The 20,566-nt window shown below is 48.5% G+C and overlaps 1 pseudogene; it reads right to left on the reverse strand.

The window, feature by feature from the left end:
• The window catches only part of LOC102526935 (uncharacterized), a 41,971-nt pseudogene extending 25,546 nt beyond the window's left edge, over positions 1–16,425 (reverse strand).
• Between the last annotated feature and the right edge of the window lie 4,141 nt (positions 16,426–20,566).

Here is a 20,566-nt window from a genome sequence, read left to right on the forward strand (position 1 = left end):
TGGTCCCTGCTCTCACGGGAGGACACACGATCCCAGCGGTCAGCTCCTCACAGAGCCTGACCCTGATACATGGCACATCCTAGGACTCTCATCGTAGAGACGGACGGACGATCCGCAGTGGCAATGGAAGGACATGCCTGCTCCGTCCTCATGTAAAGAACCCACCGATGTGACATTTCCCTATGAGCTACTTCAAACTGGCATTTGAATCCTGAAATGAGTTGTTTTCTTCACTTCAATATAAGCTGTAGACTATTTTTTACTCTTCCTAAGCCTTTCCTTTTCACTGTCTTTTGTAAGCGGACTGCTTATAACGTCAAAGGTAAGGCCAGGGGGAGATTCCTAACCTGGCGGTGGGGGTTGGGCATTCCAGGGCCAACGAGTCAGGGCAGAGCCAGGAGCGCGGGGACCGAACACGGAACGCTCCCTCTGAGAACAGCTCAGTCGGCCGGATGGGCATCTGGAGACAGTGCGGTACGTTAAAGTCCTACACAGGGAATGTAAAAGCCACTCCTGGGAGCTCCCTCTAACGCAAGCACATCTGGACAGACCTTCAATTGAGGCCTCTCTCCGGGACACGCACTGACATCTGCGGGTCTGCGTGGCTGTGCACCCCCCCATCCAGGGTGGAACGCGCCTGACAGGGCTGGCACCTGACCCTCCCATCGCCCTCCTCCACCACCGTGTCCAGAGCTGCCAGCAGGGGTCCTGGTCACTGTCCTAGCTCTCCCAGAAACTCATTCTTAGGCTGCTGGCCCCCAGCCCAAACAGACAGGATGGCTCCCTCTGAAGGCCTCTTCTCTCCTGGCTCAATCAGAGCACGTAAACGTGATGGAAATTCAAGACGTGTCCAAGGCGGCCCCTGAGCTGAAGATGGCCCCTCCAGGGCCACAGCAGATACCGAAGCTTTAAACCCTGGTTTAGGTCTGAGGGCCGGGGTGTGAGGCTGGGGGACCTGGATTGTGAGCCCATGCAGGGGAGCAGCACCAAAGGCAGTGACGGAGAGAACACCGGGAGGCTCTGAGCCAGCATTCACGCTAACACTGGGCAGCGACCCGACTCAGCAGCCTGGCCCTTCCCCTCCTTTCCCGGAAGCTGGCGCTGACTACGGACGCCCCATCCCTGGGCCCGCAACTTCAGCATGGCCCCCAGCAGCCCTTCTTCTGCCCTCGCCACACGGGGCAGCGATGCCCTCTGCAGCCACGGCCCCCAAACGAACCAGGAACAGTGGAGCAGAACCGCCTGGGCCTCCCCGCACCAGCTCTCTGCTCCGCTCTCCAGCACCTCTCCAGTTACTGGCCGAAGCCGCGGGCTTACTAACCGGATGAGGCCGCTGACTGACGACCTATGACAAGACCTGCTCAGGAGCCACTTCTAAACAGAACCACACTCTGCAGGTGGATGTCATCCCCTACCTGATGATCGGCGTTGTCAAACAGTTCAGCAACGGGGGTGCGGCTTCTTTCCACCACCTGCTGATGGCAGAGTCTGAGACAGAGTGAGAAAAGGGGGCGTGTTAGCAGAGCAAACCGTGAGGCAGAAGCCCCTACCCTCCTTCCCAACACACACACACACACACACACACACACACCCCAGTGATAATGCTAATGAATGCTTAATAAAATACTGTCCAGGGTGGGTAGGAAAGCTTTCATTATTGAGTTTCACAGTTTACCTGGTGTAGCTATTGTCAACATGACTTAATTTCAGCGTCACAGAGCTGGGAAGAGAGATACACCACTGACTATCCCAAGCTAGTACAAGCCAGTTCCAGGGCACCCCATCCCCTTTCACATGAATATGTGCACAGAATCCAAGCGCACCCTGACTAAAACCCTGAACTCTCACTCCAAATGAACAAACAAAACTACACTAGACATCGCCAGAACCTATTTCAGAACATACAATATACACTAAACACACCCATACAACTGCTACCTGAAACCCAAACAGACATAGAAACCACCTCTTACTGCCTTGTTTCTTATACAAATCCATACCCACCTTGAATGTGCTCGAATATAAACCCATGCACACTACACACCTGTGCACAACAAATACTCTATAGACACACAGGCCCTAAAAACCCACCAAGTGTACAATTGACTCAGGAACCACCCCCCAAAATACTGACACACAATCCCAAAGTCCTAAAATACATGTATTTCAAAATCCTCACCACACAAACCACACAGCCTCTATTTGCAAATACACACACTAAACATCTCCCGTCTCTCAGAATACACACCCCATAAGCCCCATGAACCTAAACACACACAGTCACAAACAACTCACATTACTAAATGTACGAAAGACTACCTCACAAATATTGAAAACACAGACAAGCAATTCCACCAGGTTCTTCAACCATTTCATTCCAGAAGTAACACAAAGAGAATCCCTGAATGCTTTAATACACACAAAATCCCTATGCACACACTCACAAACTATCCATCAATATACACCCATCACCCTCCGATACACACAAAACAAGAAAACAACAATATATTAGAAAGTATATTAGATTTAACCAGAAAAAAACCTAAAAGCATTTTCATACATGAAGACAGATTCCATTAGTACTTAGCTGCATAACACATCTCCAAAAAAGGTTTAAATGCAACAAAAACCAATGGTTTCCTGGGGGGAAGAGGATTCGGATGACAGGGGAAAAGAGATGGGAGGAGGACTCATGACGGCATATTCCAGTTCACACAATATCACTCTGAACCATGCAAAGGTACTACTTGTTCAAATACTATATTACAATCATTTAAAAAGTCAAAGTTAAATACTTAGCAACAATACAATATATTGAGAAACAGAAACGAGTGATTTCTCTTCTTAGACACATGGGCTGCATGATCATTTTTTGATGGACTGAGGCTTTCCAGCAGAAATGATCATTAGTAAGGCTGGTCCTGTTGGATATTGGTTGGCACAAAAGGACTGCTTCCTTACGAATGCTGTGCAGACAGAATGGAACAATCTTAATTTCAAACACTCGGTTTCATGGAGCCATAAATACCCAAGGGTCTAGCAGACTCGTAAGTTCAGAGTTTTTTCAGTCTAGTTTCTGTTCAAGTCAGTCAAGAGCCAGGAAGGAAACAGAGTGGGTTGAGGGACACAAAACTAGGTTGACGGACAAAGAAATGAAATAAAGGGAACATCGAGTAAAACCTTCGTGCTATGAGTCTAAAAAACAATTTATAAATTGCCAAAAGCCTTAAACATGAAACAAGACACTATAAACCTCTTAGGCAAAATAGTATCGGACATACATCTCAGCAATGTCCTCCTAGGAGACTCAACCAAAGCAACAGAAATAAAAGCAAAAATAAACAAAAGGGACCTAATTAAACTCACAAGCTTTTGTACAGCAAAGGAAACCATAAGCAAAACAATATGACAACTTAGATAATGGAAGAAAATATTTCAAAAAGATGAGACTAACAAGGGATTAATTTCTAGAATATATAAACAGCCCCCACAACTTAATAAGAAAAAAAACAAAACAACCCAATCCAAAAATGGGCAGAACTAAACAAGCAACTCTCCAATGAAAAAACACAAATGGCCAATAGGCACATGAAAAAATGCTCAGTATCACTAATTCTCAGAGGAACGCAAATCAACACTACACTGAGGTATCCCCTGACACCAGTCATAATGGTTGTCATTCAGAATTCCACAAACTATCAATGCTGGAGAGGCTGTGGAGAAAAGGGAACTCTCCTACACTGTTGGTGGGAATGGAGGTGGGAATGTAGTTTGCCGCAGCCATTACCAAAACAGTACCGAGATTCCTCAAAAGACTAAAGAAAGATTTACCATACGGTCCAGCAACCCCACTCCTGGGCGTATATCCAGAGGGAACTCTAATTCGAAAACATACCTGCACCCCAGTGGTCACAGCAGCACTATTTACAAGAGCCAAAATATGGAAACAACCTAAATGTCCATCGACAGATGACTGCATAAAGAAGTTGTGGTATATTTACAAAATGGAATACTACTCAGCCCTAAGAAAGAATACAATAATGCCATTTGCAGCAACATGGATGGCCCTGGAGAATGTCATTCTAAGTAAAGTAACCCAGAAAGAGAAACAAAAATACCATACACTACCACTCATATGTGGTATCTTAAAAAAAAAAAAAGACAAACAAAACTGAACTTATTTACAAATCAAACACAGACTCACAGACATAGTAAATAAACTTATGGTTACCAGGGCAGAAGGCGGTGGGAAGGGATAAATTGCAAGTCTGAGATTTGAAAATACTGAGTGGTACATATAAAATAGATAAACAAGGTTACACTGTATAGCACAGGGAACTATATTCGGTATCTTGTAGCAGGTTATGGTGAAAAAGAATGCAAATATGAATATATATATATTCATGGATGATTGAAGCATTGTGCTGTATACCAGAAAATGACACAACATTGTAACGTGACTGTACTTCAATTAAACAAAATGAATAAAATAAAGTGGATTGTTTAGAGAGCCACACACCAGTTGTGCTGCCACTCTGCCATGTGGAAGGAACTTCTGGTTCTTGCCTTCCTGCCAGAGCCCTGCATGGAAGGTAAGGTCTCCCCACACCTGCCCAGGCCCACCTGCCCTCTGCCCCTCCCCCACGACAGAATGTCCTGAGCCTCACATTCTACTGTTGAAATTCAAACTTCACCTGCCTTTGCTTGAGTTCTGAGCATCCGCTGGAGCAGTTAACTCACTCTCTGGGTCCTCGTTTGGATTTCTCTCATTGAGGCTACCAGGCAGCGCTGGTCCGTGCCCACCCCTGTGGGAATGGCTTTATGAAGAGGTAAGCCTGAATGCTGGGGATACGTTCTCAATGGCTCTGCCGTCCCTCAAATCCTTGGGGTTCACATGTGACACTTCACTGTGGGCACACAGGTGGACTAAAATAGAGGAAGGAAAGAGCCCTGGACCCCCAAGGACATCTCCCCTGGGGAGCCTGGGGAGACGGTGGAAACCAGAGATCACAAGGGGAGGAGGGCTCATTGAAGGAGGATCAAGGAGACTCAGGGGAATTGCCCTGGGTGTGGAGAAAGGACAGCAGCAGGCAGGGTGGTGCTTTGTAGAAGGGAGACAAGCCACTCTGAAACCTGTGTGTCGGGGTTAGTAGGTCTGAGCTGGTGGCACAGGGAGGGTCATGGGGAAAGCCTACCCTGTACCTTGTTCCTTAGGCACCTGACGCTTGCCCCACGATTTCCTTCTAAGGGATCTGAACCAGGGCATCCTGTATCTGATGGGGGCACGGGGAGAGAAGGCTTAGCCAGGAAACTACCTGTCTTTGTAAATAGTCTTATTAGCGCACAGCCACACCCCGTCCTTTACAAGCTCCCCACAGGCTGCCTTCACAGCTCCAACAGGGACCAGATGACTGGACACCCACAGCCAAAAATACTGCCTGCTCTTTTCAGAAAATGTTTGCAACCTGTGCCTAGAAAAAGGACAAAATTAAGATATTTTTAAAAAAACAAACAAAACAATCAGAAAATTAACTGACAACAGACCCTCACTAAGGAAAATGAAAATACATGCTTAATGTAGAAGAAAAATGACTGCAGATACAAGGTCTGAGACCTGAGAAATAAAGGGAGCAAAGACGTGTGTGACATCTGGGTAAACCCAGAAAACACACAGTCTACATAAAGCAACAATAGTAACAACCCTGCCTGTCACCAGGGGCAGAGGCGAGTGCTGAAACACAGGGCGACAGAGGATCAGCCTTTACTCGGGAGGATGGCAGAAATACTAATTCACTCTCAATTTTAAATACTCTCAATTTTAAAGTAACCAGGAGACAATTAAAAGACAGAATTGTCCTGAAAACTTAAAAAGAGGGCTCCACTTCAACCCTTGTCATGAGGTTAGCACGACCCTGATGCTTCCGTCAGGCAGCCTCTGACGCTGTTCCCGGGGTCCCTGCAGCCAGGGGTTCCCGCCCCCACGTAACCCCTTCTCCCCACATGTGGGCCGACCTAGTGACTCTAAGAGACAGAATACAGCAATGGGGATGGGGTGTCACTTCTGAATGAGCTCACACAAGACTGTGACCTGTGTCCTGCTCGCACCCTTCCTCGCCCTGCCCATGCTCACTCTCACGGGGCCAGCTGCCACGTGAGATGGTGGAGAACGGAGGGCAGCCTCAGCCAGGGGCCCAGGGGAGCCGAGGCTTCCCCAGGACAGCCTTGCAGCAAAGGCAGGCTGGTAAGAGATTCTGGGCTGGAGGCCCCCAGAGAAACTGAGACGACCTATGTATGTTATTTTAGTTGTTCTAAGTTACACGGATAACTGACGTAGTGCCAAAACCAGACACAGAGTACATAAGACAGGAACACGATGATGACTGGTCAGGAAGCCTGCGGCTTGCAGCCTAGGCTGTGCTTCCAAATTACCCGGGAGGGGAGGGATGAAGGAAAAAAAAAGAATCACCCAGGAAGCTCAGTCTGAAGTGAAGTAACGGAAAAAACAATTGTTGAGAAGGAACTTTTGTGCAGACTCTTCTGGCTGAACTCTGACCTTCCTTAACTTCCCTTAACTTCTTCCTGAGTGAGTTTTAGGTTGAGTTTAACACCTAATTCTACTCACAGCAGTAAAATATCATTCTGAAGACTAAGAACGTAAGAATGGGAACAGTAACAATAGTTGCCTGGGGAGTGAGTTTCCTGCGCTCCACACATCCAACTGCACATTCTCAAACGCTATTTCATTTCACCTTGCGGTAGCTCGCTAAGGCGTGGAATACCCCGGGCAGAGTGAGCCACAGAAAGGAGAAGGGACGTGTTCCCACGTGAGGGCTAAGACACAGAACTGCTTCCCACTCAGAACAACCCATCACTTCCATTTACGGTGCCAGTTAACACAGACTGGTGCTCTCGGCTGCGATGAAGGGACGCGCCTGTGTGACCACAGCCGGGACACTGCAAGGACAGGAGCCCGTGTACCTGATGGTGGCCACCTCTAGACAGTAAGAACATAGGTGGTTTTCACTGTATTTAATCTGAATTGTCTATAATTTCAGAAATGAGCATGCATTATCTATAATACACATAAGGTTTTTTAAGTCCGCTGAGTTTCAGATCCTGTTCTAAAACTAAGTCAAGTTCAAACAAAGAAAAACCCTCCAACAATGTGGGCCACTTTTAGTGTCTCTAGAGCACTGTCCACAGACGGCAGGAGAATGTCTCTGACGGCGGCCCCACAAGAGGAGACTGGAGGCCGGGGATGGACCGAGAGGAGGCCACCTACACCAACCACCTTTCCAGGTCACTGCTGGTGTCTGGTTCAACCTGGATTCATGGAATGCCCCCCCCCATCCTCTGTTTATCTCCATCTTTGTGGAGATCGTCCTAACTTCAAGAGCGGGGCATGAGACTCTGAACGAAGGAAACGCTGGCTCCCGGAGCAGCCCCTCCGATGTCAACTTGCATCGCACGCTGCGTTGAAGGTTGTTTGTATGCCTTCAAACAATGCCTGTTATAAATTTGTTTGTCCTCTACTGTTCTGTTCTTTTAAGCCTGCACTGAACATCAGCATGACTCCAGGCGCGGTGCTGGGCACGTGAAGATGAGGCGGAAAGAGGCATCAGCGCACAGTGACTCAGAACGGTGCCTGTGCGGGTTCCAGGTCATGCGGGTCCCCTGATGCCCAAAGCCCCCGGGCTCGCACACCCACGTTGGGCCACTGGCCCCCCAAGGCAGGCTTACTCCCCAGGAACGCCCAACTGTCTGAACCAGACGAGGAATGCCATCTGCTTTCCTCACTTATAAGCCCTAATAATGTAGAGTAAACCAGTATGATCCCCCAGGTGGGGGAATAACGCTTGTTTATGAACCTACTTAAACAGCCCATTTGTCTGTGGACTGGTCTGACTGATCTCCGGCTTCACATTTAACACTATGATGTTGGTGAAGGAACCACTTCCAACAGTGTGGTCACATGTTCTCCAACAAAGGACAAGAGATTGATGTCTTCGTTAAAAATGCCCCCAAGAACAACTCTGGAAAATTTCTATCACATCACCCACAGCAGCGTAAAAATCAAGGATTAATACTAAGGTTCAGGAACAAAGCCTTTGTTCCTCGTGGCTGTTTCTGCTCCCAGAAGTGGGGCCAGTTTCTTTGGTGAGGTAAATGTCAAGTGCACACAATGTCATCATCAGGGCTAGGGTTCCTCTTGCTTTAATTAATTCTTTTAACTCTAAGCTTGTCTGCACTTGGCAGCAGTATACATTCAGAAATGGTCCACTTTTCATTTCTTTGATTCCTCCCCTGAGATAGCACCAGGATGAGTGATTCTGGCCTATTAAGTCAGCAAGGTAAGCCACCCGAGCCGGGGGGGGGGGCTGTGAGGCTGGCAGGCACAGGGACAGCCCCCACCTACAATTAAGTGCAGGAGTCAAAGGCCCCTGACCTGCACTGTATCCCAGAACTTAACCCAGGGGGGTAACTGAAGACACACACAGCTGGAGCCGCACACACTGGCCCTTCCGTATCCCAGAAAAGCAGGCACAGCCTTCCAGCTCCAGCAGGGAATCAGCACAGGCAGCTGGTAAACATGAACAATCCCACAGCCCCACTGCACGGGACAGAGGGGTGCTTGTAATGCGTTAAGGGAAACAGACAGCAAGTTACAGAGGAGAGCTCTCCAGTTGAGGTTATAACACACACACCCCCGCCCCCCACCCCAGATGTTAGCAGCAGTCGTATGTGGTGGAAACATGGGTCACTTTTACTTTTCCCTCTTTGCTCATCTGGATTTGTGCTTCTGGGTTATCTGAAATAAGTCTTTTTCTTTCTGTTACAAAAGAACAACTTACACTCCCACCTGGCAGCCTCGGCACCACAGGACACCCATGCACGCGGCACCTTGCTCTCGAAGGTAAGGGCGTGAGAGGGGGCTTGCTGCGAGTGCTCCCCCCGGCTGTGGGGACACGACTCACAACCACAAAACCATCACGCCTAAGAACAGAGACTGTTACCTGAACCCGGTCCCACTCCACCACGGGACCACGCCAGCGACCTCGCACCACAGTTGCTTGTACTACTTTTCGGAAAGCCACCTCCTAAAACACGACAGACAGACAAAATTTGGAATGTGATATAGAAAGTCTTACCTGTAGATAATTCACATGGTACTTTTGTTTAAAGTTTTCTATTCCAACAAGTAAGGAAAAAAAAAAGAAAACTCCCCTTTCCAAGTCACGAGGCAGCCCAGGGAGGCAGCCTGGCACCGGCACCCAGGCCCATGCAGAGACCCAGCAGCCAGCGGGGCCAGTGCTTGGTGGCACCTGGTCACCTGGAGGCAGGAGGAGCCCAGCACTGGACACGGAGAGAGGAGGGCCCAGGCCCAGGGAGCATCTGCTCTGACTCGGATCTTTGCCCAGGCTCTGAGGGCTGACCAGAAAACCGAGGCTTCCCAGCCAAACTGCAAGTCTGCTGGTAGCAGGACCAGGCCACTGACATCAGTACTGCTGTCCTGACAGAGGTACCAGCCACAAAGCAGCAGCAGGGCCGGGGAGCCTCGGGGAGAGGGCCAGGGCTGGGGCAGGGTTGGGGTGACCAGTGAGGGAGGGAGTGTCGACACCATGTACTGAAAGGAACCTGGGACACCCAGGGTGAAGGTGGCGAGGAAAGGGAGCAGGTCCCAGCGTCACCCAGGGAGAGGCAGGCCAGCTGTGCCCAGGAGGACCCGGGTGCAGGGAGCACATGGTCATGTGTGCATGAGGAGTCAGGGAGACCTCAAAGACACTCAACAAAGGCAGAATGGGTGGGAGCCCTAGGTCCTTGCCAACTGGATGACTGTGCCCTCCTCTGAAGACAGGGTGGCTGGAGGGGAGGTAGCGGGCAGGGCACAGGCACCCACTGCTCGGCCTAAACCCCGATTCTGGGTCAGAGCCTGAGAACGCCAAGCCCTGAAGGCAGGAAGGGCAGTGGTGCTCCTGTCAACACAGGGGGCTGCAGAGGCGGGCTCATCCCCACACACTCCTGTGTACCTGCAGCTCCTCCCACCACCCACCCTGTCCTACCTCTGCCCTCCCCACTGCCCAGCCCCTGCCCAGCTAGTGCCCCCTGCACTGGGCATGCGGCCCCTTCCCCCAAGAGTTCTCCTATGGTTCTCTCTCTTCTGGGCCCTGAAGCACACGCTGCTAATGACTCTCCACCCTCACCAACAAAGCCCAGTCCTCAAACTTTCCAGCAGAGGTGATCCTTTCCCACCAGGACCAGAAGAGAGGCTGACACCCCCCGTGCAGAGGGCGCCCCCGCTCCCATCGCACGGCCCACGAGACACTCGCACAGTCCGCGTGGGACATGGGCTGCCTCTCGCTTTGGTTTCCCCCTACTGGGGGGCTTTTCCCCTTTCACTCCTCATCATCACCTCCACTTTGATAAGATGGTGAAAGTGATCAAACCTGTCACTTTTTATTACTGAAAAATGGTTGAAGTTAAGTTTCGTATCAATTTTGCATGCCCACATTTTCCTGCTCATCATCAGAGAGACCTTACCGTGACCGCAACCTCACTGCTGTCTCCACAGCCACCTGAGCCACGCACAGACGTAAAACGTGTGCCCCTGGCTCCTTCTGCTAGGTGTGTAGGACATACAGCCAATCCTGAAAAAATCTGTTTGGACAGTACTCCAGAACATCTAAATTTTATTAAGAATAGGCCATAATCGTATGTTCCTGTCTGACTGAAGTGCTGCACACCAGAAACTGACACAACATTGTGAACTGACTGCAACTCAATTAAAAAAAAAGAGTAGGCCATAATCTTGGACCCTTCAGGATCAGGATCCCTCAGTCCGACCTCTACACAGCCTTCTTTCTCTACACAAACACCCCATCATAATCACACAATGACTGAGCCACTTCAAGAGTATCCTGTCAAGCTGCTGGCCAGAAACTTGATGATTTCCAATAATGGGACACTCCCACTCCAAAATCAGGCACTCTGTTTCTAGAAAGTTCAAATTATTACAAACATCAATTGGTCAAAAATTTTCTGGTGACTTTCAGAAGCCCTCATTCACGGTCCTTTTCAGAGCCCACAGGAATTTCTACATATCCTGATAGAGAACCGCTATCTAAGCAGTCCGTCACCTCCGGGCCCCTCTGCTGGGTATCCCTGGGGTAGAAATCCTCTCATTATGTTTCCCTCTTGCTGCCAGTGGGGATTTGCCATAAAGTCTCGATGCCAGGCCAGCAGAGAACACTGCAAGAATGGAGGCTTAGTTTTGCAACCCGCCCCCACCCCACCTTCTGGGAGGTGGAAGACAGAGATTACAAGGGGGAAATGCAGTACCACACTATTTATCATTTTATATAAGCTCCAAAAGAGAGGAGATTTTTGACTGTTTGTCACCGATGCATTTTAAGCACCCAGAACAGAGCCCGGCACAAAGCAGGTGCTCAATGACCATTTGCCAAATGAGCTGTGTTTAGTATATCCCTACTTTAGGGATTTCTGTTGGATTACAATGTACTGGAGATGCCAATGTCACCTACAGTAAAAACTGCTACTGGAGTACCTTGCCCTAGAGTATCAGAATTCCTCGTAGAGCGTCAAACCCCACGGAAGACCCGAGTCCTGCTTCATCGTGGGTGCCCTCCAGGTCCAACATGGGGATGCAGGGGCAGAAGAGCTCTGGGATGTGGTGCAGCACCAGCAGCCGGTTCCGCAGGGCGATGATGGGGATCTCCTGCAGGCGGCCGTACTCCAGGGGGACCTGAAACAGACACCAAGGGCACAGGTGAGCCACAGTCCGGGCGGGGGGGCAGACTCTGAAAACACTGCTTTCGAAAATAAGAGAAGCAGTGTGACTTCTGAGTTTGGTTTGAAAAATCTTGTTTTTAGAATAATATTCTGGCCCATTTGCCAGGGCTAAGAAACAAACTAAGGAGAAGGCTAAAAATATACTGGCTTATAGAAGTACATTCCCTAAGGAAAATGTGCCGCCTGTATTATCAGAATGGCTGGTGTAGTTAAGATACTGAATACAGGGACACACTGACACAGAAGATGATGGCTGGTGTGAATATTAAGATTCTTCAGACTTGTTTTTACCACGATGAACCTCAGTTACTTTCAGTGGAACACCTCGGTAAACGTGTAAGTGAAAGGAAGCGTGCATGCCCTTGTACACGCGTAATTCAATACCCAGATGGTAACTCTGGCACCACCCGCGCGCCTTCTAGCCCACCTGGCCCAGCCAGTGCTGGCCTGTGCAGGGAGCTTCCGGCGCCGGCAGGTCGACCAGGCGAGAGTGTGTGCTGAGCCACAGGCCACATGGTTGACCTTCTCACCCTGAAGGGCAGCCACCAACTGAGGCCTCTGGATGGCATTTGTTGTCCCATCTCCCAGTTGTCCCTCATCATTGTCGCCCCATGTATAAACTTCACCTAACGTAGTAAATTTAGAACAAGGACTTGGAAACTAGGACCAAGGAATGCACAGCCACCACCGCCTTCCTCTACATACAGTCCTCATTCCGCCTGGGAGTTGGTGTCATCTGTGCCAGAAAGCAAGGAAGTACTCGAGGAATGACGGGAGCACTTCAGGAGCTAAAGTAGCCAAACGGGGTACAGTGTGAGCATCAAGGTGAGTATGAGCAAGAGCTTGTCCATGGCTTCCTGAGTAAATTTGGAAACCATGAGTCCGGCACAGATGAAAACAAGAAAAAATTAAATATTTGATGAGAATGAATAAAATGCTCAACGAAAAAGGAAGTCATATAGTTTCAAATATCCTCCCAAATCCTTATTAATTACATATGGTGGGAGCCCTCCTGGAATCCAGGTTCTCAGAAGTCAGCTAAGGTTCAACCTTGCAAGCGGGCCTTTCTAAAAACGGCCGTATCAGGCCTGTTCTGTTTGCCTTTCTCTGCACAGCCATGAAGCACACCATGTCCACAGGCATTAGTACAGGGGCTGAAGAACCACAGGTTCATTTTCAGAACACAGTGTAACTGCATCTCACTCCCCCACCGACCTCAGAGCTCTGTGCATCACCCGAGTGGACTCAGATCTGAAGCCCTCCAAGTTACATCGCTGGCTTCCCACCTACCATCCTTGGTGCAGCACACACAGTGCAGGGAGCCGGTGGCAATGGCAGTGACCTTCTTCCCCTGCAGCCCTTGGACCTGCCAAGGTATTCAAACGTGGTCGTCGGACCTGTGGCCCAGCCTGTGGTGATCACCTTTGCCCCTGTGCTCAAGGAAACGTGGGACACCCCACATCTGGGCAAGGCCATCCCAGTTACCACCCTGCTCCACCCTCCTGGTGCAAGCACTGGGCTGCAGGATACAAATCAAAGCCTCCTGCATGAGTGACATTTCAGCTACTACAAAAGGACGGTTAATGCAACTTCAAATGAACAGTCTGATTTTGGTAGGATTAAATGAACAGTCTCTCCTACCAAGTATAAACAGCACCGAGTTGGTCAGGGCGACAGAAAACTGTGATCCACATTCCACTTTAGCCACTCCAAGGCCCATCAGAGAGTCGATCTAGAAGGGAAAAGGTTCAACCAGACTGAGTCAATCAAGGCTGCTGCTGACTGCTCTGCCCACAGGACTGAACTAAATCTACTGAAAAACCCTGAGCACCCTCACTCCTGTGTCAAGTATTAACTACAATTTCTCCACGTAACCTGGTGCTCTCAGAAGGAGCAGTAACACCTAGCTCTGAGGGCATGCCTGCCACAATCATGTGCCCACACGAGCCACTGGGCATCCCTGGAAATGGACCCGTCAGGGCTGATGATCTCCGGTCAAAGCTTTCCCCAGAATTCTGTCTCCCAACCCAATTTCTCTTTGTGATGGGGCGGCCTCATTCTCCAGGAAGCCCTGCACTTGGCATTTGCCCTCCAGCCCTCTTAGAGGGAGCAGCAGGTACCAGGGAGGAAGGATGGCCAAGAGGACTGTGATTCTGGCCTAGAGACACTCCCTACCCTTCTGCTCAGGTTAATCCAATTAAACATGGCACTGGTCAAGCCAGTGCTGGAACACACCTGCAGCCCTGCACGCTCAGGGGCCAAATCCTTCACAGATAGCACCTGGGGGTCCTGCTGGGCTCACTCACCCACTTATCATTTCTCCCCACCTCTGCATCCTTATTATCTGTGACTGTTTCCAGACTCAAGTGCTCATATTTAATTTTAAATGTAAATGAATTACTCTCTAGTTCTCTTAATTCATTCTCTCCTTGTATTTATTTATTTATTTATTTATTTATTTATTTATTTATTTATTTCCTCCTTGTATTTGTATCATCACGGTGGTATCACTAATGGCCTCCATCCCTAACTGCCCCCTCGAGGGCCCAACAGTGTAAACCCGTAAGGTGCAAAGCCTTTGTCTAAAGCCTTCTTGGTATAAGAAAGCCCACAACAACTTTCCCAGACACGTGGAAACCCTGAGTAACCTGTAACATGGGTAAAACACCACCCATTCTAAGGGAAAGGAGCAAGCGGTGGTCAGGGTAAGCAGGCCGCCCCAAGCCCAGCCTCTGCAGGAGCAGCTGGCGAGGAGGCCCTGAAGAAGCGGGGTGTCTCCTTGTAGCTGCAGCCCCAGGGCGCAGGTGCCTCCAGGTGACATCATTTTCACCAGGCTCTGGCTCCCGACAGCGGCCACCAATACCACTTTCCATGGTGACGGAAGCGTGCTGTGTCCACACTGCCCACCACAGATGCCAGCAGCACACAGGGCTCCTGGGCATGTGAAATGTGGGCAGGACAAGTGAGGGATTGAACTGTAATTTTACTTACTCTTAAGTGATTTAAGTTTGAACTTTAATAGTCATGTGTGGCCAGCAGCTGCTGTCCCGGGCAGGACAGCTATGGGAGGAACAACTAGGCAGTCCTGGCTCAGGCTCCGGGTCTGAGGGGGCCTCGGATGGCTGCCCCCAGCCCAGGAGGGCTGCCCATGCACCGCACAGTCCTCTATCCCACAGGGCAGTCTCAGGGCCCTGACAAGAGAGAACATCACGCAGAGACACTTTCTGGTTTCCCTGCACAGCACCTCCGCTCCCAAGGCCGCAGCAAATCGGCCCGGCTGAATGGCCTGGTCATGTTCTCGACATGCAAGCTGCCAAGCAGTCAGCAAGGGACCTAAACCCAACAGTGAACTGACCCTCTGCCACCAGCCACTCACAAAGGCAAACCACAGTCGTGATCAAGTGAGTAAACTGCCCAGAGCCGCTCAACTAGAGTGAGCAAAGCAGCCTGGTCCCCACCACAGGCCTGCGGCCCCTTCTCCCGGCAGCTCCCAGGACGTCCATCTAACAAGCTTGGGCTGAGCTGGACGCGCCTTCTCGGCACCTGCTAGCCCAGCGCACGGCTGCAGACCTCTGTCAACCGCAGAGGGGGAAGGATTTGTGCTCCTTCCCTCCGACAGGTCCACACACTAAACCGCCAACAGCACTAAAAATCTCTCTGCACCTCTGGGCCTTTCACTCCCCTTGCAGTCAATTACCCACTATCTTTTCTGCAAAGAAGTTAAAGATGAAGGGAGGCCACTCCTGAGAGGCACGCACAGTGGGAGGGGCACCAGCACCGGGGACAGAGCCCATGAGCACCCTGAGAGACCCCACACCCCAGGGCACCTTCATGGGCACTTGGCAGCCGTCGCTGCCTCCTCTGCCCAGCTTGCCGTAGTCCCTGTCCCCCCACGACCAGACGGTGTCCTCATCCACGGGGCAGAGGATCTCGGTGTCTCCGCTGCCACAGGTGACGTTGACCACACGGTGGCCCTGCAGCTCCTCCACCTGCAGGGAAAAGAGATGTGAGGTTGTCCCACCACCATAGAAAGGAGGCTCTCCCCAGGGGGGGCAGCAGTGCAGGGGACTCTGTATGTGTAGGGTGCCTGTTTTAGGTCTTTGCAAAGAACAGGGAATCTTTACAATCCTGTAAGACGAAACAGAAAATGCCCTCCTCTATTTGAACTACAAGCATCTCAGCCGCAGGAGGCAGGTCTCAGTGTCCAGGGTCCCGTCCGCCACACCAGGAAAGCTGTCCCCTCATTCCGCTGCCTCACCCAACACACAGCGGGCCTTCAGAAGACAAAGCATCTGGCTGAACACCAAGTAGTTATTTACCAGTGTAGATAAAAGAGTATCTCAAATACTATCCTGTTTAAATGATCAATGAATACATACCAAGATATCGATTCCCACCGAAAATAAAACTTAACTCTGAAATTAAAGGAATCTGGAACAGTTGTGCTGCACACCAGAGACTGACACAACACTGTAAACTGACTATACTTCAATAAATAAAAATTAATTAATTAATTAATTAATTAAAAAAAAGAAAAGAATCTGGAACAGGAAATACTTTTGGTCTTTTAAGACTAATGCCCACGGCAAGCTGCCCCTCCCAGCCCCCCGAGCACATCTCCTTCTCACCAGCTTTGGCTTTAACTGATCCTCCTGTCACTGTGGCCCAGGCGGCCGTACCGGCCTTTGCCCCAGGTGCAGAGGTCCCCGGCTGCGGTGACACAGGCACTGTGGGCTCCACCGGCAGCAACGTCCACCACCTCAATTCCCCTCAGGGACTCAATGACATGAGGACGGTCACACGGGCTGCAGAAAAGACCACCAAGTATAGATGAAACAATTTACTTCTTAAATATCTTAAAATTACTAAATATCAGGCTTCTGGCTCTGCTGCCCACTTACTCACTGTACACTTCACAGCCTCCAGCCCTCAAGTCAGCTGTCAAAGCAATCAAGAAGCAGCATTCAGGCCTGAATGTGAAATCACATCATTCCCTGTCTCCTTTTATCCAGGCTGCCCTAATGCCAGAGAGGCGGCCCCTGTCTAAATCGGGGGCTGGAGACTCCAGGTAGGCTGAGTCCAGCCTAGGACCAGGTTCTGAAAGGCCAGTGGGCTGAGAATGGGTTTTAACATTTTTAAAGGTTGTCAAACTCATAGAAGCAGCATATACGACAGACTGTATGTGGCTGGCCTGAAATATTTATTATTGTCTGGTCTTTTGCAGAAACAGGTTGTCTACCGGGGCTATAAATCAACACTTCATTTAAGGAATTTTCTTGTATATAATGTGGCAGGCACTGACAACAAACTTTTCTTATGACTGAGTTTTGAAAGCTCTTTATAATGACTTTCAATATAAGACCTTCATCAGATAAACGACGACAAATATGCTTTCCCAGTCTGCAGTGTGTCCTCTCCACCTCTTAACAGTGCCTTTCATAAACTCCAATTTGTCCTATTTTTTGTCTGACTGGAACATGCTTTTGGAGTTCATGTAAAAGTCTTTGACCCAAGGTCACAAAAGTTTTCTCTTGCGTTTCCTTCTAGAAGTTTTTAGTTTTAGGTTTCACATCTGTGACTATGAGTCACTTTGAATTACTTTTGGATATGGTGCAAGATAGGAACTCAATCTTAATATAACCTTCAGATATATGCCCAGAAGTGAGATTGCTGGATCATGTGATAATTTTAAATTTTTTGAGGCCCCTCCGTAACTCTCTTCCATAGGCGCTGCACCAATTTCCATTCCCACCAGCAGCGCAGGAGGGCTCCCTCCTCTCCACCGCCTCATGGGTACTTGTTCCCTCCTGTCTTCTTGACGACAGCCTTTCTACAGGTGTGCGGTGATTGCTCACTGAGGTTTTGATTTGCATTTTCCTGATGATTAGTGATCTTGAGGACTTTTCATGTGCCTGGTGGCCATTTGTGTGTCTTCTTTGGAAAAATGCCTGTTCAGGTCCTTTGCCCATTTGTTAACTGAGTTATTTGGTTTTTGTTTGCTATTAAGTTGTATGGGTTTCTTATATATTTTGGAGAATAACCTCTGATCACTTATATGATTTGCAAAAATTTTCTCTCATCCCCTAGGCTGTCTTCTCATTCTGTTGACTGTTTCCTTTGCTGTGCAGAAGTTTTTAGTTTGATGGAGTCCCAGTTGCTTATTTTTTCTTTTGTTCCTTCTGCTTTTTAGTGTCATGTCCAAAAAATCATTACCAAGACCAATTCAAGGAGCTTTTTCCTGGTGTCCTTTTAGGAGTTTCATGGTTTTGAGTCTTAGTCTTTTAATCTATTCTGAGTTAACTTTGGGGAGTGGTGTAAGATCAAGGTCCAATTTCATTCTTTTGCATTTGAATATCCGATTTTCCCAACACTAGTGAAGAGACACAGGCCTGGTAAGCTCTGACTGGGTGAAGAATACTGGGAAGTTTATCTTACTGGGTGCTCGACATATTTGTTCACAAAAACATTCTTGAGCTTTGATCTCTACAGCATGGTTAAGTTACCTGTAAACAGTTTAATCCTTTCAAGTCTTGCTTTTTAGCTCCGTTGGTGTGATCAGAGTTAACAGCCTATGGTTCATTTCTCCCCACTTCTGCACAGCACCATTCTTACTCCTCTCCTCAGTGCCCTGGGACGTACGAGGGCTGGGGAGCAGGCGCTCCCCTCTGCTCTCTGTGAGCTCCTAGCCCTTCGGTGGCTTGTGCTTTGGCCTCTCAGATAGCCTCCTCACACACGCGGCCGTCAGTGACCTGCTCACCCCCGCAGGTCACTGGACGCACCTTACTGCCTGTTACCCGATGTCCTTAGGGCTGCGCTTTCATTCTGTCCGATGCTTCAGCTATTTCAAATACCGAGGTCCCTGTCACTCCAGCTTGGTAGGTGGTTCCCATCACTTTGTAAAAACCGGTGGGTCTGACTGCTTTAAAAAACCTGTGTGTCCCTTTCCCCTCAGTCCTGCCATTCCCTCTGTTCGGCTGTATTTACAGATTTAGTATTTGCATGTTAACAAAATGCCAGCTGTGATGCAGTGGGTGACTCAGAGTCAGCGGAAGAGGACGTGGGGTAACAGGACAAAATGAAGCTGAGCAAACTTAGTGCTCAGAAACCAAAACTCAGAACTGACTTCCCCTCAACAGAGGGGTCACGTACGCAAGCCCAGACACTGCCCCATGAACTCGTTTCTGCTAAATGAGTCACTAAGTTTGAGTAGGGAACTGCAAACGCTGTTCTGAGAAAGTGCCAATGCCCTACACAAGCATTAAAACAAACATACACAAACAAGAAAAAGAAACATAATAGTGAAAAAGATGTTTCCACACAGCATCTCCATCGCCATGGCCCAGCTTCCCCCCTTCTGCCTCACCCCGGGGTAAACGTCTCCTTGTGAGGAGAGGGCACGACAGGGTTTTCCTCCTGAGTTCACAGCTACTTTCCTAACGAATACATGCTGAGTGGATTCAGGTTAACGTCAGGGTAGGTACCGACTCTGTCCCTTCAATTCCTAGTCTGCCACCTGCACCATAGCCAGCGGCATAGAGCTAAGACAAGAAAAAGTAATATAAACACCAGACTTTTATCTAAGTATCCATATATTTTAGCGATTAATAAACCTAATCAATGCTCTAAACATTTTTACTGCAGAGAAAAGTTAACATTAAAAATCACAGGAATAGTTTAAGACTTTATTTTTGCTTTATCAAATCTTCAAAGATGGAAAAAAAATTTAACTGGCAGAAATCCCAAATATAAAAAATTTATTTAGAAATCATGGTCTTTTCCCTAGAAGCATTCCTATTTTTGTTCAGAATACCAACCGTGGTTAGTTAATACCAAGAAAAACAAAAGATTTAACTATCTACTTTATGCAAATCCCAGATGTGCGCCAAAGGGCAGGATGTGTGATTTGTCTGTCTTTGGGTCTGGCACGCTGTCTGCCAGTAATGGGTGTACAGGAAAGATCTGCAGATGACCGTAGACAGGTTAGCTCTCTTGAACAACAATAAATTGTCATATATATATATGTAATAAATACATAATGCATATGTAATATAATACATATGTATTATACATACATATGTGTGTACATATATATGTATATATAAAAACAAATGTCAGAAAAGTACTTGTGAAAACTCTGGATTAGTAATAAATGAAAAAAACAGAATTACTAATCACTGCCACTTTCCCTCAAAAGGCAAGGCAATCTGATACAGGAAACAGACAAATATTGAATATCCATTTTTCTTAAAATATTCTATGAAAATTCCACCCTTCAACTATATCTTTGAGACAACAAATTGTCCGTCAAATCATAAACCAGAAATTAAGCATTATACATGCTAACCACATAAATATAAAGGAGAGCTCTACGCAGATAAATAAGCATGCTATTTTTAAAATGTTTGAAAAGATTTATAACTTTCCACTTTTAAACTCAAATGCTATGCATTATTTTCTCAAAGTATACATCCAGTAACACATTTCAGTATTACTGACCAACTATTTAATTAAATCTACTTCAGCGCCATCCCTACGAAGTGCCGTCTGCTGACACACGTCACACAAAGTGAGAGGGGCTGCCAGGGCTTGTCCACCAGGAGCACCAGAGCAGACAGACATGCTTCTAGGCGAAGGGTCTCTCCTGCCGACTGACTCACACAGCTTTATCCTCACATTTCAAATGTATGCCTGTCTATTCAAAGATAAACATTTACACCACCTTGGTTGACCGATTCTTGCAGCTGACTTTGTAAATAAA

The sequence above is a fragment of the Vicugna pacos genome, chromosome 32 (assembly GCF_048564905.1).
Source record: "Vicugna pacos chromosome 32, VicPac4, whole genome shotgun sequence".
NCBI classification, from domain to species: Eukaryota; Metazoa; Chordata; class Mammalia; order Artiodactyla; family Camelidae; genus Vicugna; species Vicugna pacos.